This window comes from Cupressus sempervirens, chromosome 5, assembly GCF_028749045.1.
Source record: "Cupressus sempervirens isolate cs-2001-9-10 chromosome 5, ASM2874904v1, whole genome shotgun sequence".
NCBI classification, from domain to species: Eukaryota; Viridiplantae; Streptophyta; class Pinopsida; order Cupressales; family Cupressaceae; genus Cupressus; species Cupressus sempervirens.
Window position 1 is genome coordinate 709,145,816 of NC_143122.1, and position 27,600 is coordinate 709,173,415.

At 36.0% G+C, this 27,600-nt stretch overlaps 2 long non-coding RNA genes across 2 annotated transcripts in view; one reads left to right on the forward strand and one right to left on the reverse strand.

Annotated features, from left to right (window-relative positions):
- Positions 1-27,600, reverse strand: part of LOC149557957 (uncharacterized) — a 133,802-nt gene that overhangs the window by 95,563 nt on the left and 10,639 nt on the right. The gene's annotated exons all lie outside the window — the stretch shown is intronic.
- On the forward strand, positions 5,606-26,141 carry LOC149557958 (uncharacterized). The gene is made up of 2 exons (XR_016352425.1): positions 5,606-5,684; positions 25,836-26,141. It is a non-coding gene; the product is annotated as an uncharacterized LOC149557958 (long non-coding RNA).

Sequence of the window (27,600 nt, forward strand, 5' to 3'; positions counted from 1 at the left end):
AAAATCGCCACTTTTGCCTTCAATTTAAGAGAAAACACATTTTATAATTTAAAACATATGTATTTGGAACCAAAATTCCCATTTTAAATTAAAATGAATAAAGAACTCATTTCAATTTAACATTTACATATAAATGAATTTCAAAATCCCACTTTAAATGGTGATTTATAACACGTGCGTTTAATTATTAAAAATGGACTTTAAATACAATCCCAATTTAATCACATTTAAAAATCACCCTTTTAATGATGCTGGGACTTAGAAATTATTGAAAGTGGATTTTCATAAAGTAATTTGCATGTGGATAAATGCAAAATAAAATAAAAGTCCCACTTATGCACTTAAGTGCCCTCATGTAATTATATTTAATATTTAACTATAGTTTTTCATAAAGTAACATCAAAAATAGCTTTGAAAAAGGCTATTTTCATAAAACATAAAAAACTATGGTCAAATTAACTCAAAATGAGCTGAAATTTTAAAATGGACCACAAAATCCACTTTAAATACTAAATATAACTTTATATCGTGCAATTGCCGATAAAAAAAACTCAATTTTATGAGATTTTTAATTTAAAAAATGTAGTTGACCTGAAAAATCCCATTTTTTCCCTTATAACCTGAGCTAGATAACTCTAATTTGGACCTAAGTTAGCTCAAATTGAGTGGAATTCCAAGGGCTATTCACCTAAGGCAAAAACAAAACCAAAAACTATTTACAACATAAAGAAAAATAAAGAATAGACAAGAAAGTTAACCAAAAATCAAGCATTTTTAGTGTGAGAAGGAAAAACTCATACCTACAAACAAATGGGGATAATCTTGATGAAAAACATTCAAAGAAAACATAAGACTACACAAAGAACAATTTGGGGATAATGAATCATTTTCATGATGTCTCATTAATGCGTTAAAACACATGAGAAAATTGCGTAAGGGCCTCAATTTTGTGATGTCAAAACTGAGGACAACCGTTGGCTCTAAACTGGGGAGCATATCTCATTTGTTCTTAGAAACAAGAAGGGATGTAGAATCCAGACCTCTAAGTGCCTTTATCTACTCCATTGGGTTATAAAATCAGGGGACTAAAAATGCACATTGTAAAGGTATAGTAGTAAATAATTGAAGGAATGCCTTAGGAAGACAATGAGGAATAAAAAACGTGCAGCACTATAGAGTGGGAATTATTAAAGTAAAATATAATATGGGTAATAGTCTGCACAAACATAATAATTAAAAAGAGATTGCAGATTTTAAATAGGCTGTGTCACAAGTATTAAATGAGAAACTATATAATTTGAGGTATATGCACATTATAATAAAACGGCCCAGCATATAATGTGAAAGTAAAAGGCACAACAAGGGCAAATAAAGAGCACAAAATAATGTTAGTGTTGTTATGTTTAACAGTAATGTATTTTGGAACAGCAGAGACAGAGAGTTGAAACACCATGCTACAAGAAGCAATTACAGATCTTTTTGAAGGCATTTTCGCTCCCAATTTGGCAGATCTATCATATAGGTTTTTTCCCATTTTTAGTTGGGCTTCTACTAGCATTATTTCCTATTAATGTTGCCATTGTGAAGGAGATTTCAGATTTATTTGATGGCAGTTGGGTTTTTTTCATCATTTGAAGTTGTTTAAAGTTTGTTGTAACAGCAATGATGGAGCTTCGTCTTCTAGTGGATGTGGGATGAGATTGGATGATTTTTTTCAACAAGTGGAGGAAGAATGAAATGGACAAATGGCACAATCAGATCAAATCTGGATTTCCGCTCTCCTATTTGTTCTCTGCTCTTCTCCTTCTCAAGGGTTGGTTAGTTCCATATTTTGGATAAGCTCCATCTATATGATAGGACATTCCAACAAGTTCTATTGTATGAACAACACTTGTATAGTTTCTTTCAGAAGATTTAATGGATCTTTGTTCAGTCTACATTAGTCTTTTTATTATTATGAGTTGTATTCATTTTGTCTAGTTAAGATAGCAGGAATTTTAATGGAAATAAAGTTCTATTTCAGATCTCTCCTTTGTGGTATTGATCAAGTTTCAAGTAAATGAATCACAGATCTATGTTAATGTCTTATTATGAGATATGTAACTGTCTGTTATTGTTCTGATTTAAGGAGTGAATTAAAAATGCTTGGTAGAGGTTGTAGGTTGATCAAGTTTTCACACGGATTTGAAAAGAAGGCTGTTCTAGAGTGATGGAATATGGACATGGTACAAGTTTTCATTTCATGGTTCTTAGGCTATTGGATAGAATCTGCTATACAGTGTTGTATATATCATGACCAATTTGCCCAATAGAGAGAGATAAGGCACTGATCTCAACTATGAGAACTTTGCATATTTTGTCATTTTATCATGTGGTCTTGTTGCAACTTTAAATCAAGTACCAGATCTGCCTTTCTCTTTTGTTGTTTGGTCTTGGTAATTGTACATCTCGTGCTCCATGAAGATTGAAGTTCAATGGGTGACAAGCCTCCACCTAATAACTCTCTTAATGTTTGATGCTTCTTTGTGAGATGATCTGTTTAGTGGATTCAATTTTATGTTTCAGCATCGGTTATATTGCATGAATCCAAGGCGCACCCGCTTAGGTCTTTCAAAGCCTAATGTGTAGAAGGATTTAGATATTTGTTAATTGGTCCAACCTTTCAATGAATTTGAGCATTGGAGTTGGTTATCTCCTAAGAATTTTGTGTGAAGTGTTTTGGTACTTTGTAGAGCATAAACCTGTCATTTTGGGAACCAACCTGCCTTTTTAATGTCCCCTACATCTAGACAAGTCAAATAGTGTGTGAGAAGAGAGGGATCATATTTGCAAATGAACAAGAAATTCAGATTGACTAGGTTGGCACTTCAGGATTTATACTTAAAGTTTATATTTCAACAATTACAAAGAAAGCTCTATGGCAGCCAGGAGGTCGTGGAGTAGCAAGATGTGCATGGAAGTTGTTGGAACAGTAAGAGGGTTGTTGGATGTCACCATTTGCCTTCAACATGGAATTAAGGTGTATAATAGTGGTGAATATTGTTAATTTTGCCAATTTTAGAAATTGTTTGCTAGTAATTTGGCTAATAATTTAAGTTTTAATGGAACCTAAATCGCCACATTTTTAAAAAATTTAGATCTAAAATATTTTAAATCACTCAATAATTTATTTTATTAAATAATATTTGATATATAATTAGATTTGATTCACCCAAATATTCTATATTATTGAAGAAATTAAAATTATTTCACTAATAATTATCATAATCATGAGTTACTTTAGAGATATATTACCAATATTTAGTTTTCACTATTGATTTAAAATATAATGTAATTATCCTTATAGTTTCCATGAGATAAAACATGTTCAATTTTGATTTGTAATATTCCATGATGATTAGCTAACTTCCTATTATTATTGAGATTCGCCAATATTTTCTACTCAAAAATTATGTTTCTAAAATAATCGCCAATGTAAATAATATTTAAAATTAAAAAATTGAGAGATTCACCGATAAAAATAATTTGGTTTTTCAAAATAGTGAAAGATTTACCAATAATTTATAACTTTTTTCTGGAGGGAGGTTTCTTAAAGTTTACCCTGCATGGAATCGTGCACATAGCAGAATAAGCAAAATTTCGAGTATGTCACTACCCTCCCATTGAACTCCACATTATTAAAAGGGACAATATGTTTTAACTTTTCTTTGTCACATACAATGCTCTTGCATTTCTCCTTGCATGCATATCAAAATGTGAAGAACGGGGTATTACAATGTCATATAAGATAAGCTACGTTGCCGATTCGGGTTCGGGGACGGGTTCGGGTTCGGGGTTCGGTTCGTGGGTTCGGGGTTCAGTTCGTGGGTTGATAATATCTAAGCTGCCATTAAAATGTTCTGCTTTACTTCGCTGTTGGAGGACCCATATTCATGCGGTTTTTCCTCTTCCATTTCCATGATATTTCGTGGTTGTAGCTCTGCCATTTCTGGACGTATTTGGGGTTGAAATTTGATGTTGTTTTTCCTCTTATTGTTCGCCTGACATGCATAGGTTAGGCACTATTTTGAAGAAGGAAAGAAAAACGTGACTATTAGTATTCCTCATTGGGTTTGGATATTTGTCACTCTAGATATTGCCCCTTTTTGCTTTTCTTTTGGCTTATGTTAATTCTCTGCTAAAACTTGCACATAGATTTTGCCCAAAAAGACATTCTGGAAATCATACTTAAATTGGATATAAGAAACATTGTTAAATTACCACCACATTTTACTTTCAGTTTGCTTGATCTGAGTATCGTGACTCCCTCTTTATTTTTAGGTATAATTTCTAATTTTCCTTTCAAATGCAATTTTTGGTCGAATCTGAAGAAACTATGGATTTAGGCACTTGCTGATAAGAAATAAATTCTGCAGGATCATAGCACCTTTTCCCTTTTATCAGTTCATGCTTTTCTCAAATAATATCCAACACTTCTTTCAAATTTGACTCTTTTCCCCAAGGATAAACCATAGTTGCACCCTTAGCAATTACACCCATAACTCTTTGGTAAGTTTTGTCACTGTTCTGAATGTAGCCCTTTAACCACATTTCTAGAAATAAATTGAACTCTATAACTTCTCTTTTGGCTGCACCATCTTCCAGCAACCTTTCAATCTTAAGATCGGCCTCAGGGTAATCAAACTCATTATTTTTTATCTTTTCACGTAATGTATAATATGGCCCAAAATTAAAATTCTAAATAGCTTGAATAATCCCGCCAGCACATATTTCGCTTGCACAGTAGACTTTATTGATAAAATTGTGGGAATTGTACCATTGAATTAGCTCTTCCTAAGCATTAGAGACCTGCCATTATTACTTCATGAACTTCTTCAACAGTAAATAGTTCTATATCATTTCCGGAGTCTCCACATACAAGAACATTTTTAGCTAGTGATCCCTCTTTCTTCATTTTTCTCATCAAGTAAGTAGGGGCTTCTCCTTTTCCACCCATTTTTGGAAGCACATCAAAGGCTATTCCTCCACTATGAATCAATTTCACATCAAGCTTTTCCCTTTTTGCATTGTGTGTGAAACATCCCATTTCATTGGTTGCACTTGATCTTCAAATTTCTGATTTCCTGTTTGTTACTATGAATATATTTCATTTCAAGTTGATTTTGAACAAGGATGAATCTATAACTATTGGCAAAATATTACAGCTAACTAGAAGGTTTCAAATTGACGTAAATCTGTTCCTTGAACACTTAGAAAATACCATCCCCTTTTCCTTTATTGAATAACTTGTTGAACCATTTAATCATATTAAGAATAAAAGGTTTTGTACATGAAAACATCCTTTTGATATCCTTATTGTATTTTTGATCAGCTCCGATGATCCAATCTCTTATAAGCACGCCAGGCTCAATAACCCTTGTGGGAGCCTACAGTTATATCTGCATACTTGTTAAGAGATTGGATGTTGCACACAAAGCAAACATGTGAGGAAAAATAGATCAGGATTTTATGATTTTTGGATGTAAATGCATGTGGAGGGCAAAGGGATGAGCTTGTTAGTCACTGCTTGGATCATTTTGATCTAACTCATTTTTTTGCATCTGTAGGATTTGGAGCGAGAGCATGGAAAAACAGGACAGCAGAAACAAGCACGTGGGCAACCAGCAACAAGCCAGTCATTCCAGGTAATGGCTGGCACCTATGAACCCTTTTGTTTTCTGTTATTTCTTTCTACACTTGTATTTATGTGTAAAAAATCAAATTCTAACTCATTCTTCTTTACTGGTTAGTTTCACGGCTAGTGTGAAACACTATGGACATTTAATAAATAAAATTACATTTTCGGAAAAACATGTAATACTTGTTTTGTATGTTGCTTTCTGTAATGCTTTTCGTCATAAAATGTAATCTATAGGCATGAAATGTCAAATGTTTTGAGTTCATTTCAGTAGCATGACCTTTCTTTTTGAGCTAGTAGGTCAAAAGGATAACAATTATGTTTTTTAGATACTTTATCAATTAAATTTTTACTTAAAGTTAACTATAGTGCACTTTATGTTATATTTTTAAGTTGAGTTGTTTTTTGATTTTTCATTTAATTGACTAAAATAATTATATAGTTCAATTTAATTTTTGACATTTAAATCAAATGCTCTAGTAAATATTACTTATTAAATTATATTTACACATTATATTGTTAATATGATAAAATAAATATAATTTATGTCCACCTTAAGTAATATTTTATCAAAAATAAATTGACATGTGTTTATTTAAATCACTTAAATGTGTAAAAATCACTTAAAAGTGGACCTTTTTCATGCCATTGCATGTAAAACTCAACTTAAAGTGTAAAATCACTTAGAAGTGTACCTTTTTGATGCCATTGCACGTAAACTCACTTAAAATGTGCAACGACATCGAAAAGATGAGCTATATGTGTTGTATGCATATGCACTAAAAAGGTGAGCTTTTGCCTTAAGTTGCATATGCATGTAACTTAAACATGTCTTTGCATCAAAAAGGTGACTTTTTGCACCAAAAACATGTAATTGCACTCCCCAAACCCGTATTTGAACAAAAAACATGTTTTTTATAACATTCATATGCACCAAAAAGGTGTGTTTTTGCCTTGGGAGAGCCCATTACATGTTTTTAAAACATGTAATGGCCTCTAAAAGGTGTGTTCGGGTATATGTTGCACATTTAAAACATGTAATCACACAAAAAAGGTCCATTTTGCATTCAACTTCATGCATTTGCCCTTCCAAAACCCATTTTTGAAGAATTTCATGACATTGGCCTCCAAGAACCTGTTTTTGGTGATTTCTCCTAGATTTCTCCATGAAATGACTTGAAATCTTCCCTCAAAAGGCGTTTTTACATCCTCATGCATTTGACAACCTCTTTCATGCTAAAAACGTTTTGTTTCAGCCTTATTTAGAGCCACATTTTGAACAAAAACACCCAGATTTGGGCCTTTAAAAGTCACATTTTGGCTCAAATAGAAGTTGATATATATATATATATATATATATATATATATCGTTTTTACATCCTCATGCATTTGACAACCTCTTTCATGCTAAAAACATTTTGTTTCAGCCTTATTTGGAGCCACATTTTGAACAAAAACACCCAGATTTGGGCCTTTAAAAGTCATGTTTTGGCCCAACTAGAAGTTGTTTTGGCATTTAAATTCATATATATATATATACTATTGAAGAACACATTTTTTCCATTAAATGTCAAAAAACTTCATTTTATGCCTTTTATGAATCACATTTTTGCTAAAAACGCCCAGAAAATCGGGGTTTTTGCATTTGAATGCATTTGGCATCCAAATCCATGAAGAAATTCTCACAATTTATGAAGATTTGAAGCCACATTTTTGGCAAAAATGTCCACTTTTGGGTGATTTTGATCACGTTTTTAGCTAAAGAAGAGGCTTTTTGGAGTTTTCATCCATATTCTTCCTATTGAGAAGTATGCTTTTGCATTCTAGGGTGAAAACAAGTTATGTTCAAACTCCACAAGACCCCTTTTTGACAAAAAAGGGTTTTCCTTTTATACTTTGCTAAAAATGTCCAATGCATTAACGATTGAAAATCACATTTTTGGGCATATCCATTTAAAACAACTCCTCGTTGTTCACTTCGAATTCATCATTGCAAGGTTGATGAGGTCAAAGTTTGTTTTACGAATCCTCCAAAGTTGGAGTGTCTTTCTCCTTCATTCTTGGCTCATTAATCTTCAAGTGGACAATTTCCATTTTGCTAATTAATTCATGCTTATCTTGTTATTTTGATGCATGTTTTAACTTGATGTTGCACACTTGTTGATATAGATGCCATGAAAAGTACCTTTTCTCTTTAAAAAGGATAAAAAGTCTTGTTTTCATACTTTTGGTATTTTCCCAAATTCCAAATTCGAGTTTGCATTTTGAAACTTGCTTGTTGACATGTTTGAGTCTAAGACCAAAGGTACGTGTTTCTTTTGTGCTTGTTTTCATTGTTTGTTTGCTTGCTTTCTTGTTTTTCTTCTTTTGGAGGAAATTGCAAGTTCTTTCCCAAGAACTTGAGCACATTTCACTTCACTCCACCTTTCATCATCGCATGCAAGTGCATCATTTCATATTCGCCATTACATGCCAACGCACATTGCATCCATTCCTTTATGTCGGTAGTATACCTAAATAAGGTATATGGTTCTCCTTTGAAGTACCCAACTCTCAAATAGGTAAAGGTTGAAAACTGAATAAAGATGCAACTATATTGATTAACCTTATCCCAGGCCTCATCAGACACTCTTCTAACAGACAATTGTTTATCAAACAAGCACCAGAAATGTCCAAAGAATGCATCTTGAACTCTTATATAGAGAAACTTACTATTTGTCAAAGTAATCTGATAATAATACTCCCAAACTAGAACTTGAAGACGATCTCCTTTGGTTGAAAGTCATAGAAAAGATCCCATAGCAACAACGATATAGACAAGATAGGAATTCATGTAGAACAGTGTTGAAGTCCCTACATTGAGTAGTTGTTCACAAAGTGGAGTGCTAATAAGCTCTCTCCAAAAGATATGTTCCTTATTATCAATGATTTGTAAAATGAACTTGTACATCCATGGTTCAAAATCACTAGAATCCTTGAGACCGCATATTCTAGTGAGAAGGGTAATCAAGTCTTTGTATTCTGGCTTAAAATTGGATCTCTGAATGGTTTTATCTAGAGTTGAAAACGGCAATACCAATAAACTAACGGCGATACCAATAAACTAACACTAACTCAAAGGCTAGCTAAAAGCGTACCAGTTTGGCTCTATGTTCAGTTTTAATCTAAGCTATAAGAACAACCTTTACTATTAGGGCACAAAGACTTCCAGAAGTAAAGGATTCTAACTATTTTGTGAATCAAGAAAGCGATATAAGCTATAGTCAAAGCTTCTAGTCTATATATCTCTACAACCGCTCTCAGTCAAAGCTTCGATTTCGATTGCTTCCTAATTTTTTTATATTCAATTATCAAAAACGCAAAAAACACATGAATCAAAGATAACAAATGCAAATCACAGTCAAAGCTTCCAACTTGCACAAATAACAATTGCACTCAATCAAAGTTCAATTTCAATTGATTCTTCGTATTCACTTTTCTTTCAAAATGGCACTACACAATCAAGTTATGCTTGCACAATTTCTCTTTACGAGAACCTTGTGGTAATGCATGCAATGGTGCTGCAAGATTGAATGGACCAAAAGCTGCTCCCCATGGACTAGTAGCCATATTGATAACTTGGGTATGGGTAGTATGAGTAATAAGGTTTAATAGTCCAACAAAAACAAGGGGTTTGAGGAAAAACTGGGAATCTTCACTGGGTATAGCAGCGATCTTTGTAGGACTGTAGCTTCTAGTACAGGAGAGGAGGGATTTTGGTAAGAAAGTCAAAACGAACTTGTTGAGCCCAGAATGATCTGGCAAAACTTGATGAACTATCACCTTCTTTCTCCTTGAATATACGTGCTCAAAACTTGCTAGTGTGATAACTTGTAATGCCAATTAGAACAAGGAACTAAGCTTCAAACAAAAGCAGGAGGGCAACACAAAATGTAGGTAATAGGATTGAAGACGAATCTAGACAAGATGCAAGTAATATTAGAGATAGAACCTCCTATCAATGTAACTAGGTGAAATTGTTCTTGGGGCACATTGGGTAATATAGGAGATTCATTAAGAACTTTGCCCAAGTGTCCTACCCACTAGACAAGCTAACCCGGAAGGGAAAGCCCTACACGTGGGCAACGGAGCAGAAGAAGGCATTCGAAGACCTCAAGTGGAGGTTAGTGGGAGTGCCTATCCTTACGTACATTAATTGGCACAAGGAGTTCCATGTCCATGTAGATGCATCAAACTTCACAATTGGGGCAACCCTTGCACAAACAAGTGACCATGGACTCGACCACCCTATTTATTTTGCAAGTAGATTCCTATCAAAAGTGGAAGAAAAATATAGTACGACAAAGAGAAACCTTCGAGACGGTGTATGTCGTACAGAAGCTCTGACATTATTTATTGGCAACTACATTTGTTTTCTATGTGGATCATTGGGATTTGATGTATTTGGTAAATAAACCGATCATTCAAGGGCAAGTAAGTAGATCTTCTTCTATTTTAGGAGTTTACATTCAACATTGTAGTACGTCCAAGGAAGAGCCATGTAAGCGAGCATAACTTGTCAAGAATCAAATTCGGAGAACCGCCCAAATGTGTAAATGACGACTTCCCATATGCATGCATGTTTAGAATCCCAGTGCTACCATCCTGGTACACAAGTATCGGGGAATACCTCTCAACAAGGTAGTTTTTGCAAGAGATGCAATCAAGTGAGCAAAGGAAGTTGGTGTTGTAGAGCAGAATGTTCCAACTGATTAATAGACTAGTATACAAGATCGGGCCGACCGAGTCCTTTGCCTATACGTTATGGAGGAGGTCCCGAGTGTACTAAGGAAAGCACGTGAAGGTCCTACGAGAGGACACATGGGACCAGATACAATGGAACAAAAGGTATTACTAGCAAGATTATGTTGGCCAACACTTTACAATGACGCAAGGGAATGGGTGGTGACTTGTGATACATACCAGAGAGTAGGGAAGCCCCTCAAGGGAGACTTCATGCCTCTGAACCCCTCCAATGCACAAGAGTTGTTTAAAAGATGGGGACTAGATTTTGTGGAAACACTCGAGGCAAGCATAGCAGGACGGTGCAAGTATATCATTGCAGAAACAGAATACATTACGAAGTTGGCTGAGACACAAGCCCTCTCGGATTACTTAGCCTTGAGTATGGTAAGATTTATGTGAACAAATAATCACACGATACAACATAGCCATCCATATTACGAGTGGTCGACGGGGACATTTCATCAACCATGTGATAAAACCACTCACAAAATTCAAGATTTTTTGGTTTTTTCAAGCCCTTACTACCCAAGAGCTAATTGTCAAGCCAAAGCCACCAACAAGATATTAGTGTCCATGATATACAAGTCATGCGAAATTGAGAATAAGGATTGACAATAAAGGTTGGCATTTGTACTGTGGGCTAATTGTAGCACTTACAAGATCGCTATAGGATGCACCCCTTCAGTTGATGTACGGACGAATTACTTTCATACCAACTCAGTTCATGGTGCCTAGTTTGAGGATTTCTATTGAGAGTCTAAGAGAGAGACTCTAATCTCAACAAATTAGATGAACAACATCTCACGCATAATGGGCAACTGAAATAGCATAGCAACAATGAAAGGTGTGGCATGATAAGCCCCTGAAGAGGACAAGATTTGCACCAAGACAATTCTTATTAAAGTTTAACAAACGCAATGAAATCACCTCTAGTAAATTTAAAGTAAAGTTGCTTGAGCATGTTAGTTTTGTAGGATGGTTTTCTACAAATGTAATAACACTATCATTATTTCTATGTGTTCCAAGTGCAGATTTGGATGTATATATATAGGAGTAGAAGAGACATGTCTCTAGATTAATCAATACAAGTTATTGTAAGTTAATTTTCATTAGTCATTATTAACAAAAACAATATGTGTGTGTGTGTGTGTGTGTGTGTGTGTGTGTGTGTGTGTGTGTGTGTGTGTGATTAATCAAATGCAATAATGTTTAACCAATAACCGTAGGGGATTAACTCTAGATCAGTTCAATTCAACTGAAGCTACAACATTAACATTCCCTCTCAGCTTAGGGAGGATTGTTATAGAACACATTATGCTCTCAAGCATATAGAGAGATATCATTGCAATATGATATTCCTAGAAATGGCATATTTAAGGATATCAATTCATACCCAGCAATTTAGATATTACCTTTCAATATCATCAAAAGTATGATTCAACAAGGAATATCAACCATGTGATATTCATCATACTCATATAATAATTTACCAAACTCAAATCTTATGGTATGTGCACTGGCCTCAAGTTCATGATGCCTACCAAGAGAATATGTCATATCCTAGAATGATATGGCTTATTTGATCTCCATCTCATTCCAAGACAGCAACTTAATGCAGTCCATTATGACACATTTTTTGTCATGATCTCGGGGACAGCAACTTAAGGTAGTCCATCATGAGAATAGGTAAAGCCATTGTTAAGATCGTCACCTTACAATAGCAACCATACATAAACATTGATGAAAGATCGTTACCTCTCATGATGTTTTCCAACAAAATCATGTAGTAACTCACATGATATCCACCATGAACCAATTGAGAGTGCGGATCCACCATAGCTGCTCCTAGAGGGTGTAACAAGGGTTTTCACCTCAAACTTCTCTCGCAGAGAAGAATGTATTACAAGGAATTTCACCTTGAACTTCTCCCTCAATCTATTGAAAATTTCCATCCAAGGTTGCTTCTAATTGAATGTCAGACTCCCTCTGAATCTAATATCAACCTTTTGACCTTCTTGTACAGGTTGCCCCTGATGAAGTGACAAATTCCCTCTTTATATAGAAGGTTACTAGTAATCTCAACAATCAAAGATATTTTCTTCAAGAGCCACACTTTATCCAGCTTGATCATTAGATGACTAATGAATTCCATATCACAACTTCTTTGGAGCTACAATCATAAGATAGTCTGCACAATAATTGGTAGCATGTATAAAGCCAACCTTCTATTCCGGCAAGAACATTCCAAGACATAAAGGAAAAGGTCAAGGCAGATACCTCTTATAGTACATATGGAAATGCAATTAAAAGAGAGAAGACGGTGAGTAGATAAATGTATTACTTAAAGCTAATGTATACTTATCTGTACATCCTTGATACAAGTTTCTTTAGCGAAGATCCATCAAATATTGAAAATGTCTCAATATAAGCATTTGTCAAACAATGGAAATGGGACATTGATTATTATTCCCTCCCACAATGTAAAATTCCCAATCTTATACCATTGAAAATTTTGCATCGTATCAAATATGGAAAACTTGTTTTTTTTGTTTTATATGTCTGAGGACCTTAGTCTATTGTCAGTCAATTTAGGCAAATCCTCTAGCTTCTCCCTCTGAATGCTGATTCCTCCTCTTTAAAGAAACTACTCACAATCTGTATAGATTATTCCTCTTCGACAGATGTCTCAACATAGTCCTTAAAGAAAACATAGGCAGTTCCCTCTCTCTTGAATTTGAAGATAACCACCCTTCTATCAAAACCAGGTGTGAAGACATGTTTCTGAATGAAACCCACAGTGATTTTGCTCTCTAATATTCCAAACCTGTCTTAAGCTGCCTTGTTTGCACCAAATTTTTCAAACAACGCCCTCTCTCTCTCTCTCTCTCTCTCTCTCTCTCTCTCTCTCTCTCTCTCTCTCTCTCTCTCTCTCTCTCTCGTTTTTTCAAAAACCAACATATTCAACTGGAGATTGCATCAGACGACTAATTGATAAACAACAAATGCCACTGTGAATTGATACAACTGTAGAAGGCTGTCCCTATTTGTTTTCTCTCTTTGTGTAAACCTTCTTCACAATTCTACGGTGTTACAATCAACAGGTGGTCTTTCTCATGCAGTAATTACATTGTTTATAAAACATTATTTGTTTCATATTTTACTGAATAGAAATGTAATGCAGAGGCTATTGTTACACAACCTGGGATTCTTAAAGGAGGAACCTTGGGACCAATACCAAATGCTTACTATTGAACACCATGACTGATAACATTACAGCTAACAATTTTACCCACGTGAGCAACAGTTATTTGCAGATTTTTACAGAATAGATTGAAAATACCCGCTCAATGTTTATAACTATGTTGCCACCTCAGTTTGAGTTGGACCACATGAAACAAATTGTGTTAAATATCCTCAATTTGAACCCAAATTGTTTGGTCAAGCAATTAACATGTTCCCTCTGAGAATGGGCTAAAATTTGATCTGAATCAACAGTTTGTTGTGTATGGAGTTGGATTGAAAGTGAAACAATACATAAGATTCATACTTTAAACAACAATAACTTTCACGGTACTTTCCCACCGTTGTTTATTTATTAGATCACCAGTTTCGCATTCAACCATGAGAATATGAACAGAGAGCTGCCTGTAAGAAAACACCCCAATTACATAACGTGGGATGACCTGAATGCTCATCTATATCCACTTTGTACAATGTATTTTCCAGATTTAAAAGATGAGATTGTGATGCAACAGATATATTCTATTGAGTATCAACTCTTCATATCTGACGTCAGCAATGATATAGGCCTCTCTAAGAAAATTGCAAGTGCATTTAATATGCACAAATTTGAACTTCGTTATTCAAACAACTCCAACAGTACGGGCCTTTGTTCTTTTCCAGCATACTCACCATAGGGAAATTTTTGTAACACTTCTGAAGAGATTATGGGGATGCATGTATCAAATGAAGGTATTGCACCCAAACTTGCGACACTTCATCTGCCATTTAATACCAACGACAAACACAAAAATTCATTACCAAGCTATCCTTCAAAGTCTCGATGGCTAAAGAGGAAATATTGTAATTTATTTAAAAACTATTCAATATATTATGTGTCACTAAATAGAGATTCCAGAACTTATAAAAAAGGGGCCTGTGAGCTAATAAATTTGATCTATTAATTCCCCGGTGGCAAAAAGGAGTCGAGCCCACCATTTAAACAAATCGACTTTGATAATAATAATGGACTGTACTTCTTGAAATTTGTGGTTTAATATATGCCAAAATATTTATCTTTCAACCTTAAGGAAGTCCAGGTAATAATTGTCAAAATTTCTTCCAAGTCCGCCAGACCTTATTGGATGGAGCTGAACAATAATAATTATCAAAGTATTTACTCCTCACAACAACATGAAAAAATGCCCAAAAATTATCAATACATCCAGCTTTAAAACGCCATAGACAATTATTTTATTCCCAAAACATTTTCTGTGGCAGTATGAATTTACAGCAATATTTTTCACTGAGGTTTAAAATACTTGAAAGAAAATCCGAGTAAAGTTTATCCTCCAAAGTTATTTTAAATCACTTTATCCAGTTAGTTGATAGAATAGTTGTACATGACAACTTCCTACACCTCATATAGTCATTTACATAATCAAGATATATTGGGACCTTTGCTAGTCACCTCCCCATCCAATGTTATTGCTCGATAGGATGAATCACACCTAGTATTCCTGATTATTTGGTTTCCCCCTATGCTGGTCTCCACTTGAGGCAAATCATGACATTCAGCTTCAGTGTGATTAAAATTGTATGCGAGTACCCTGCCACTCCTTTTTATTTATTCTGGTCTAAAATCTCCACTTGCTCAGATACAATGGTTTAGAGCTTTGTACAATTATTTCAGTGACTTTTTCTGATTGTTTGACTCTGTACATTAATTCCATGTATTCCATTAGATGCACAAAATCTTCCTACCATGTCTTAGATTTCCTTTTTTTACAATCACAGTTTGGCTCTAATACCATATTAGTTTTGTAGGATCGCTTTCTGCAAATGTAATAACACTGTCATTATTTTTGTGTGTTCCAAGTGCAAATCTAGATGCATATATAGGAGTAGAAGAGACATGTCTTGTGACAAGATGTGTTTCTAGGTTAATCAATATTGGTTATTGTGAGTTAATTCTCGTTAGTCATTATTAATAGTGACAACAATATATATATATATATATATATATATATATATATATATATATATATATATATATATATGTCTGATGAATCAAATGCAATAATGTTTAACCAATAACCATAGAGGGATTAACTCTAGATTAATTCAATCTGACTGAACCTACAACATTAACAGGGCCATACAAGGTGTGAGAAGTTGGTGACTACAAAGCAATTAAGCTGTGAACTCTGGATGGAAAGGAAACAGTGGACCAGTTAATAGTTCGAAGTTGAAAATCTACCCTAAAAGGCAAGAAGGTCCAAGATATAATGACCCATGCCTAGGTAGCCGGAGCTTAGACTTAGGCAGAAAATAAATAAATTATATAAAAGAAAAAGAAATAAAAAATAAAAGATTATATATATATATATATATATATATATATATATAATGGAAACCAAACCGTACGGTAGTCTTTCTACCAAGAGAAGGCTCCCGAAAGACATGAAGTCCCCTTATGGTAAAGAAGAATGGTCATTGTCATATGTCATCCAAGGAAAAGCCACAAACACACCGTACAACAACAAGGGAATTTGTATGGAGACAACAGTAATCACAGCATACAACAGCAAGTGTACGTATAAGAAAGCATCGTAAGACCACCAAGTATTGGAAAAACAACTTTATAAAAATGCTTAATATGATGACAAAATTTAAAAGACAGAACAATTACAACGTACAGAAACAAGTTCTGAAGAGGAACATAGCACACACTTTGGCAATATTACCTCCGAGCATTTGAAGGCAAAGGGAAAACCCCATATGGCCAAGAGAAACACAACTACTATACAGTCCTTAAAAAAGCCAAAGTGTGGCCTTCATTTGTGATCATTTGTCGTACGGCTAGGCAAGAGTATGAACTGTACAAGCCAGGCATCAAGAGGAACGTCTCACGAAGTTGTAAAAATATTAGCATAGTCAACTATTCTACCAAATGACATTGGAGGTGTATTGACCGTAGCCTACAAAGAAGTAAAGCGATATTAGTAATCACTTCAGGGAGAGATACTAATAGGTGGCAATAAGGGAATGAAGATAGATATCTCCATGCACCTCTGAAGGAGATTACTGAGCAGGTGCACAACCTTAAGAGAAGCCAAGTTTATCGAACAACCACATCCATTGAAGGTCCTTCTTGTCGTCCATAGGAACAAAGAAGAAGACCATGGGGGAAGACAACAAGAGATTTGACAACTCGTACGCACCTACAATTAGATTCGTTGAGTGGAAGGGAGAGAACTAAAATTACCACCGTTAGAACACCAAGGCACCTCAAGCACAAATCGCAGCTTTCGAGTGGTTGTGTTAGCTACCTCAAGCCCTCATAAATTTATGTCTATGAGGGTAGACTCTAGACGTCTAGCACCCCACATCAAAGACTTACAATCAACCTTCCACGAGAACATATGCACTTATAGGAAAGCAAGTTGTGCAGCTAAGCAAACGGTGTGGTGCACAAGGGTAAAGGCATAACACTACAAGAAGTAGGTACGAGTAAGGCTTAGGAGGAAAGAATGAGCCCGAATCGTTTTTTCACCATATGCAAATGACAAACAAGAAATCATTACTATGGACTAAATAGGAAAAAGAAGTTGGAAGACCAATACAGGCAAGCGATCCTAGTTTCAGTAGCAGTATGAATTGAAGTGCGTAAGTTTTGCCTTCTGGAGTGCGAGTTACAAGACGCATCGATACTGGAAAGAAGGCAAGATCAAAGGTACAAATGACGTTTGCAATCTCGTCAAAGGCTTACATCACAACTCAAACTATACCTTTCGAGGGTTTGAACGGATTGCAATGTCAAAAATGGTGGCAAGAGACGCCTGAGAATGATCTCATAAAAGATAGCTTGTGAAAGGCACAAGTACAATGGGCAATCCAAATGCATGTCTTTTGTATCAAAGAATTTGGTATCCCCCTACACGCATTGATTGAGACTTTCAACAGGCCCTCCAAGACTAGTACCATTTCCTACCTTGGTCGTGGTGTGGAGATTTCATTAATTGTGGTCAAGTTCACAAGAATGTTTCGTATACTTGGCAAATGACAGAAGATTGACTTGAAGGCCACAAGAAGTGAACTAATTTTATATCAGAATGATATCTAGGGATCTCACCTAGGAGGAAATAGAATCTCTCGGGAAAGCCTCTAAAGGAACAGGTGTGAAGAAATCTCTCATAATGGAGGGACATTGGCCTTACCCCATGGATGTAGTCAAAAGAAAGCTTACAGGGTCAAGCCATGCCTCAGACATTGCTTTCGCCCAAATTGCACTCATGAACTAATTGATGAACGGCAAGGTTTTTCATTGAGCAGGGCAACTATCTAAGCAAATGTACAAATTCATGACATTACAACACAAGACTACTTACATGTTGCGCTTTATGATTGGATTATTTCTAGATGCTACGCTAAGATAAATTCCAGTAGATAGACTTGAATTTAAACTAGGACCCTTGGTGCCAAAAGAACCCTCAATCATGCATTGGCATCACTTGGATACACCCACAAGACAGAAGGCAGTGGCAGGGCAAAAATGGCACAGGCAAGAGGCAGGATTAAGATCTAAGCACGGAGAGACGAACAGTGGTCGACAAGATACCTCTAAGAGTGATAGTGACAAAGACAAGGGAGATATCACTCAGCTAGTCGAGGAGGACAAGGTAGGGGTAGTCACTTCAACACCTGTATTATTTGCACAGCCACTTCTACCTACCACAGCACATTTTAACATGAGCACAACACCTATCCCTACTTTCAGAAAAGTCAAGGCATCAATAGAAATGTCTTCAACAGTAGTAGAGCTGGACAAAGCTCTCGTGGTTGTTCCTAAGGTAGAGAATCCTAAAGCAATGGTAGTGATTCATGTTGATGTTTTGTACCTTCTCTCGGATAAACTGAAGCAAAGATATATATATATAGTATATATGAGATGTATATATATATATCAATAATCGATTAGAGATATTATATATAAGTAACTATAAGATTGTTATTATGTTAATGAACAGACATGTCCCATGAAGGGACATGGGGACATGTCTATTCTTTACTCACTCTCATATGTATGTATGTATGTATAGATAAGAGGATGTTACATTTGAAAAACACATACCAAAGAGGTAGTGCTATTATATTTGGAGCAATCCTTAGAAAGCAAACAATTTGAGAGGGAGAGGGAGTGGTAAGTCCCATAAATCACCATTTAGAGTTGTGTCAAAGGAGATGATGGAGATACTTGATCTGAAGTTGTGGTGATGGTGGATGTCACACTATTAGCTAAGCCAACTAGAGAGGGTTCAATGGTTGGAGGGATGCCCAGCCAAGCATGTTTGCTGAAGGGTATTAGTACCTATTTAGCTAAACGATTCAACATCACACCAACCACACATGGATCTACTACACTTTCACCTATGAGAGGCATGCCTACTTCTAAGGTTGTGGAGTTAGATAGCATAGTAGTTGGAGAGCCTACCATAACCGCTACACCTACATCTGAGGGAGGATGTCTTCCATTTGAGATGGATGAGGGGTCACCTGCAGTAGAGATGTCTCAAGCTATGTTAAAGGCCATACAAACAACACTTAGTACATAGGAGAAACCAGTTGCAGAGTCATTTAGAGAATCCTTGGCAAGGATGTAGAGGCGTACCTAGCAGATATGGTGACTCGGGGCCATTAGGTGATGGAGGCGTACCTGGAAGATATGGTAGCTCAAGGCCACCTGGTGGTGGGTCTTTGTACTGGCTCAAGCTTTAGAGGATGTGGTTCAAGAGTTAGAGCATGTGCCATCATTCATGAGAGTAGGGTGTCCCATTGGATTTTCCACCTGCTTTGAGGTACAAGGATGGCCAGATACAGAGACTTCGACGATGTTGCAGAATTGGATCATTGGGGAGTTGGTAGTGGAGAGCTGAGTTTGGTGAACACTTTACGACGGGTTTTTTACTAACAAATAGCAATCATTTACATAGATGCGCACACTTCTTTGGGCTTTAAATAAGCCTAAAGATGCTTTGAGCCTTAGTCCCACATCAGATGCCACGAGATAATGTAGGTGTATAGAGTTCGGGTAGCAACAAAGTAGTTTGGGTAGCAACGGAGTAGGCTCAAGAGGAGAGGGTTGTCCAGCTAGTAGCAATAGAGGGGGACTTGGCTAGCCAACAATCTTGTCCTTTGTGCCTCTGGAGGTCGTCGTATCAATTTGAGTTGTTTGGATTTTCGTTTTGTCATCAATTGTTTCTTGGGGGCTCATGCTTGTGATATCCGAGTACTTATTATGGGAGCTTTGCTTCTTTAGTTACCGCTACCAATTCTTCCAACATTTTCTTCATTGATTCTACATGCTCTACGATGTAGAGTGGTGTTATGACCATTATCGCAATCTGAATACAACACAAGATAGGCATGAGTGGCGCGACTGAAGCTTGGATTAAGTTCATGAGATGAACAACAATTTCTCTCAAAGAGACACAGAGAGAGAGAGAGAGAGAGAGAGAGAGAGAGAGAGAGAGAGAGAGAGAGAGAGAGAGAGAGAGAGAGAGAGAGAGCATAGGAATAGACTAATCTGGGTCTGTCCGAGCAAAAACTCCAAACCATAGAAGTAGCCTCAACTTTCGTTTTTGCATTCTCTCCAGCTCTTGTTGCTCTAGTAGAGGAGATTGGCATTTGCGGAGACAACATGACCATGGTGTGAAAGAGTTTTGGGACTATTAAGTCCTGAAATTTGCACCCTAACAAGTTCACTAAAATGAACTGGAAATTTCAAGTAACATTGAACCACTCACAAGTAGTGGGATTTTCTTGTGAAACTAAGTGGATCTATGGGTTATAGGCCGACTTTTTGGGATAATCACCGAAGCTCTTATAACTCTAATGATCCAAACTTGGTAGGAAAAGGGAGAAAGATGCAGAAATGAACCTAAAATTGAACTTAGCTAATATGTGATACACCAAAATTCATGAACACTGAAGACATGACTGTTAATTATACAATGAAACTTCCCCTATTAATCAACACTTAAATCCTATACTAACTTGCATTAGTATTTCATAATAAGGTCTTGACAAGAAGAGTTGAGGAACGTGAAAACATTCACGAAACAGTGCCAAAATTAAAGACACAAATTACAATCTGCAAGTAAAAGCACAAACTACAACTAGGTGATAACTGAGAGAATGAAAAGGAATCCTAAAATTCACATAGCAATTTATCAATCAAATATTGTTCACACACAGTAACAGAAAGGATGAAGGCTGGATTTCAAATCAGAAAAATACCACTCAAATGATTCAGTTCATGTATAAAGTATCCTCCAAAATGAATTACAAAATATGTAGAAAATCCCAAGGACACGAAAAATGTCACCAAAAATACCTCTACATAATCAGAACTCCTTTTACAATCATAGTCCAAAAGACTAAGTACAAACCCCTTAGGGTCGAATCCATAAAACAATGCTCCAAAAAAGGCGTCAAATCTTATCAAAAGATGACTCACTACATGATATACTGCACTAAGCCATAAAGGAACCTATGACTCACTCATAACCAGCCACGAAACACTCTAATAGATCAAAAAGACTCCAAAAATACCTAGTCAAAATCCAAATTCGACCTTGTAATCCTTAAAAAGACTCAAGCATCTCCTAAAGTAATTCAACTTTATTCAGGATACTAAGTCTACCCAGGAAATATCTGTAACTTCCAAGACCAAGTACTTATAACACATTTTAAATTACCATTTTTCCCTCCATTTGCATTTGGAAATAACAAACATATTAAATGATTTATAAAATACCAGTTAATACACAGTCTTAAAATATAACCTTAATGCAAATCAATTAACGCCTAACTCTTAACACCTTAGCATTCCTTTAAAGTTTCCCCAGCCCTTGACACATATAATTACATAATGTTTGGAAAATAAAAAAATAAAAACCTTATTTCACACCCTCAGATTTCAAGAATTATGCAAAAAAATTGAGGGCAAAATATATCACGTTACAACCCTAAAGATTAATTCATTTCACATATTTCATCTTCTGGAGAGCTTGAGAAACAATCTGCGGCTAGGGTTTTGTCTCATTTTCAGTCACCATGATGAAATGGAGGCTCTCCTGCACATCTTTATCACTCATCTTCTGCTGGCCGTAAGCTTCATCTGGGTTCTCATGTTGAAGTTTGACATGATTTGAGGCATACAGTCTTATTAGGAGCAGCCATCACTTGTTCTTCTTCATTTTTCCCTTTGTTTGATCCAAACCACCATGATGGAGATATACGCAGCTTACTTGGTCATTTTGCTGTTGAGAATGCACATCTACGGGGTATTTCTTTCCTGTGCCATGACTGAGCTTGGAGACGCCATGATTTAGCTTTCCTTCCTTCTCTCCTACCATTTTCTGGGTCTTTGCTTGCAGCTGTTTGAAGATGCAGGTATTGTTGTTGTTCAACTGCGGCTTCTTTTGCTGTAAGTTTTAAATGTCCCTTTCTTGGCACTCAGACAGCCACATCTTTTGTCGTTGCTTGGTATTCTGAAAGATGTCGTTACTTTTATTTTGTTGGGTTATGGAGCACATTTGTTATGGCTCACGACTTTTGTTTGGTTGCTATGCTGGAGATTTTTCTAGGCTATTATGGCTGCCATGATATAATCTCCTTTCAATCTCAAAGCCACCATGATTTTAAAGAGATCTGTATGTTCATGTTTCATGATGTTGTTTTCTGAAGACATTTCCTGCATTTAAACTGCAATTCATGACCCAAATTTATGAATGGTTGATATCTGGAGCTGCAAACACCTATAGCAGCTGCTAGGGTTTATTAAAAAGGATGACATTGTTATAAAAGCAAAATCTGATGCTCAAACTGTTATTCTGGAGATGTCTGAATTTGTTCTATCAATCTCTTATGAAAGTGATTTCCTTCTTTGAATCCTGCTCTTTGCATCTGTTTCAGGTTACTAGGTATTTAACCTTCATTGTGGTAGCTGACTTGTCATTTTTCCTTTGCATATCTTTGGTATTTTGGAGATTTGGATGTTGAGGGTATTCCTTTTCCTCTTTTGCCTTCCTTCTTTGAGAACTTTTACCATATTGCTGCAGACCTTTCAAGACATTATTATTCTCTGAGTTCTGTCACCATATGCCGGTCCTGTGATATTATTTGACCTCTATGCACATTTAACATGGAGTCACCATGGTATAGTTTTTTGATAAATATTTTCAAATTGTTGTTGATCTTGTTGTTGTAGAAGATATTTTCCATATTCTTCACTTGATATCTCTTTCTACTGCAGTGAAGTTTGCAAATTCAGCAGCATCCTCCCTTTTACCCTTTTTATACGATAAAGTTCTGAAACCACCATGAATTCTGGATTTAAATTTCTGCAATTTAGTTACAACAGTATTTGAATTAACAGAATTCTACAATTGTTGCTGTTGATTCTTATGCAAATTTCAGATTATGAGAAAATTGATGGAAATAATGCAGAAACTTTATGGGTTTTCATGCTTCCATGCCTTGCTTGATGACCATCTGTTTGCATCATATTATTTATTGGAAGTGAAACCATGACTGTTGTAAGTAGGAAATCTTAGTATTTTCAAAGCCATTTTGCTATTGCTGATTATTGAGTAAATCTGATATAGCTATTCTTTGCTGTTGTAACTGCATATCTATGATATCAACAACTCCTTGTGTCTTATCTCAGACCCTTGACTCACCATTGTCGTCGGTAGAAATTGTGTATCAGTCGACGGGTCCCTTCGGAAAGGAAATTGTGTATCAGCCGACGGGTCCCTTCGGAAAGATTCTTGTTATGTAGCCGACGGGTCCCTTCGGAAAGATTTTTGTTATGTAGCGACATGTTGTATGTAGCCGACGGACTCCTTCGAGAATGATCTTCGGAAAATATTTATAACCCCTTCGGGAAGCATTGTATTCATCAGATATTATCATCCAAGCATAATGTACTGTTTGGCATATGCGAATAATAATATGAGTTCTGTTGTTCGTGCTCAGGTTCATTGTCTGTGTGCAATTCTTAATTAACCTATGCGGTAAACATTTGGCGACGTACGGTTTTTTAAATAGTCTAGGAATGTATGGATTTACAACCTGCTCACCGTACGGTTTTGGAAGTAGTGTAGGGTTTTTATTTGAAGTTGGTGTACGGTTTTTAAAGCTATTTTAACCATGCACCGTATGGACTTTATTGAAATCACCGTACGGTATCCCAATACGGATTTTCAACAAAAGTTATGGTACTGATTTCTAGTATAATGACCGTACGGATTTTTTGGGGGGTTTGATCAATAGGAATTTCTACATGTGTTGTATGGATTTTTGAGGAAAGCCATTGACACTGCGGATTTTAATTTGGAAGTAAAGACAGCGTACGAAAATTATAATTTGGAATGCGAGGTAATTGTACGGAATTTTCAAGCATATCATGTGTACGGATTTGGATTGCAAGATTACAGATTCTGAAGAGTGGGGTTTTGGCATACGGCTTCTACTTGCTATTTGGTAGCACAGAAGGGTGACAGGAGGTTTTCTAAAAAAAAAAAAAAAAACGTCAACAAATCAAGAATGCTCAGAATGAGAATCAGATGATGCCACAAGGTAGAGGAAGAACCAACGATTGCTAGAAAGAATGTAGAATCGGCAGAAAATGACAGAAATGGTGTGTTCCGTGCAATTTTGTGTGGGTTTCAGAGTGCTAATTTGGTCTTGGCAGCGAGGGGCGCTGCCCCTCGACCCCGCCGGGGGCGTTGCCCCCTAGACCCCCAGTCGTTGCGAATATCAGTAGTGGGAGTTTGACCAGTTGAGAAGACTTGGAGCTACTGTAGGCATGGAGTGTCTGTGTACCAGAGGCACTGGGAGTAGGTGTTGGTCGTGAGGCTATCTTGGTGGATGCGTATAGAGCTCGAAAGGAGCTGATCATCCAGTTGGAAGCAGTGCAGCGACACTTGGCTCAAGGTACCGAGGAGTTGGAAGCAAAGAAAGCAGCACAGGTGGCTATCAAGGTCAGCTTGAGGAGTCAGTATTGTGTTAGCAAAGATGCAACGGGATGAATGTGAAAGTGATGTGGCAAATCAATATTGTTGTATTTGTTGTTTGAGTTTTGTTTTGTTGTCATCAGGAGATGACTTTTCTTTTTGGGGGGGATGATGTCGTCGGTAGAAATTGTGTATCAGCCGACGGGTCCCTTCGGAAAGGAAATTGTGTATCAGCCGACGGGTCCTTTCGGAAAGGTTCTTATTATGTAGCCGACGGGTCCCTTCGGAAAGATTTTTGTTATGTAGCGACATGTATGTGGCCAACGGACTCCTTTGGGAATGTTCTTCGAAAAGTATTTATAACCCCTTCGGGAAGCATTGTATTCATTAGATCTTATCATCCAAGCATAATGTACTGTTTGGCATATGCGAATAATAATAAGAGTTCTGCTGTTCGTGCTCGGGTTCATTGTCTGTGTGCAATTCTTAATTAACCTATGCGGTAAACAACCATGAATGTAGTTGCTGCAATTCCTATCATTTATAGTTCTTTTCCAGTGTTTTTTGTGTAACAGCAACAACAATAAATTTGTATTTCATTAATGTTGATTATGTACTGTAATACATGAATCCTTTTGCTTATAGTATCCCTACTGTAGCATTCTTCGGAAGTTTTGTTCTTTTGCTTTTTCCTATAGCTCACTTGATATTGTTGAAATACGCTTGCATATGTTGAAACAAAAGGTTTCAAACCATTAGTAATCTCCCTTTAATATTCTTATTCAGTTGATATTGTACTTGCTGAAGAAAATTTCATTTACAGAAGTAAAAGGTTTCATATCATAGTACGTCCCTTTCATACTTTTGTTCTTACTTATCTTGATCAGCTTTAGAGGTTTTACTTCTAACCGGTACGTTGGGCTCAATAACCCTTGTGGGAACCTACTGTTATATCTACGTACCCATTAGAAATAGAATGTTGCACAGGAAACAAACACATTAGTGGTAAAGCATTTCATTCTGATAATTTTCCTTCCTTGCTGATATAGATTTTATTTTATGAAAATGAATGACACAATTAGGAAAATGAATGAGATGCTTGCATTGCTTAGATCTATTGAATCTAACAGATTTTAAAATGAATTGAGGACTTGGATGCATGGATGGAGCACAGTTCAAGGCAGCAGATGAATGGAGGCAAATGAATGGAAGACAACCAGTCATTACAAGCGATGACTTGTGCCCATGACTTCTACTCTTTTCTTTCTTTTCTGTCATTTACTTTTGTAGAGTAGAATATATATCTGCAAGTAGGAGACTACTGCCAAGGTCACTTTGTGTGAGAGAATTTTATTTTCAGCACTCTTTTGTAAATATCAGTTCTTTTCTAAATATCAATTGTATATTCGAAATGAATAATACAAGGACATTTGTTATTCTTTGGCTCATAACAAATATGATTTCAATATGTATGAACTGAATAAAATGTAAAATGTTTACAAATCTGTATGAAACCTTGCATTCAGAACTAATTTTCAGCATGTGTAGAAATTTAGTAACAGGAACAATTTTAAATTCCTCCGAGTCATATAAATAAGTAAAGGCATTTTGGCTACTTTCACATGAATCCAACTAGGTTGATTTTAATATAGGAGATTTAGAAGAGAATGGTGGTTATCTTGTGTTTTGTCGATCAAGGCTAGGGCTTCTCTGCCCTACCCAGTCTTTGATTTTGTTTGAGTGTTCGCAGGTGTGGGTGAGATTTTTCGATGCACTTTTGTGCACCAGTGGCTAACGATAATTAGTAGTGGTGCTTAGGGTGGTGTTTGGAGTGGTGTTCAGGGATTTTTTCTCAAGACTGTTTTTATCTTCATCTTTTGCTCAAATGGAGGAGAATAGGGTTTTCAATAGCATAGTAGTTGTTGGTGCTAGGTCATCCCACGATTCTTCTCTAAGTTTGCATGCAAAATTACTCGACTTCATTTATGTGGGGGTGAATTCAAAATTAAATAAACTAAACAATTGTATCCCGCAAAGGAATGATTAGTCGATTCTAGTCATTTCTCCTGAATAAATTTTAGAGGATGTTGATTATTGGAGTAGGCGTGCTCTAATCTACAAATTTGTTGGGACTCGCACCTCTTTGTTAGCATTGGAGGTTGGGATTCCACATTCATGACAGATTGAGGGGGTTAAGCCATATAGATCAAAACAAAGTACACATACTTTTTTATTACCTTGGTTTTGCATAGTAAATGAAATATGAAATATAACACAAAAAGAAAAGGAATGTTATCCTTCAAGAAAAAGACTAAATAGTAGATTAATGTTGCAAGTCAAAATAGACCAATAGAGAAAAACCATAGCACAATATTTTCAGGAAAACACAGATCATGTATAAGATTACGGAAGATGTCATTATGGAAAAGTAATATTGAAAATCAAGGGCACTCCTTCAAATAGACACTATGGAATAAAATCAGCTAAGTTTATCCAACGTTCTTGCTAAATTTAGTTTATTCTTCTAGAACCTAGGTCATTTAGGCTTTATTATTAGTTTTTTTATTCTGGTCTATTTTTAGACGTTACCTTTATTAGTTTTTTTATTCTAGTCTATTTTTGTTAACACTATTTGCAGCGTTTGTAAACTCTATTTATTTCAATGTATCATTATAAAAATGTATTCTGTTATTTCTTTAGTTACAAAAACCATTTTTGGTTTTGATCGATTTTTCACCTCAAAATTTGTGTTTAATTTTGATTAATTTTTCACCTCAAAATCGTGTTTGATTTTGGTTGATTTTCCTCATCAAAACTTATTTCTGGGTTTCTGTAATTTGTGAAGTTCATGTTGGATTTTATGTCAAGAATTCCTATTTTCGGGTTTTCACCATT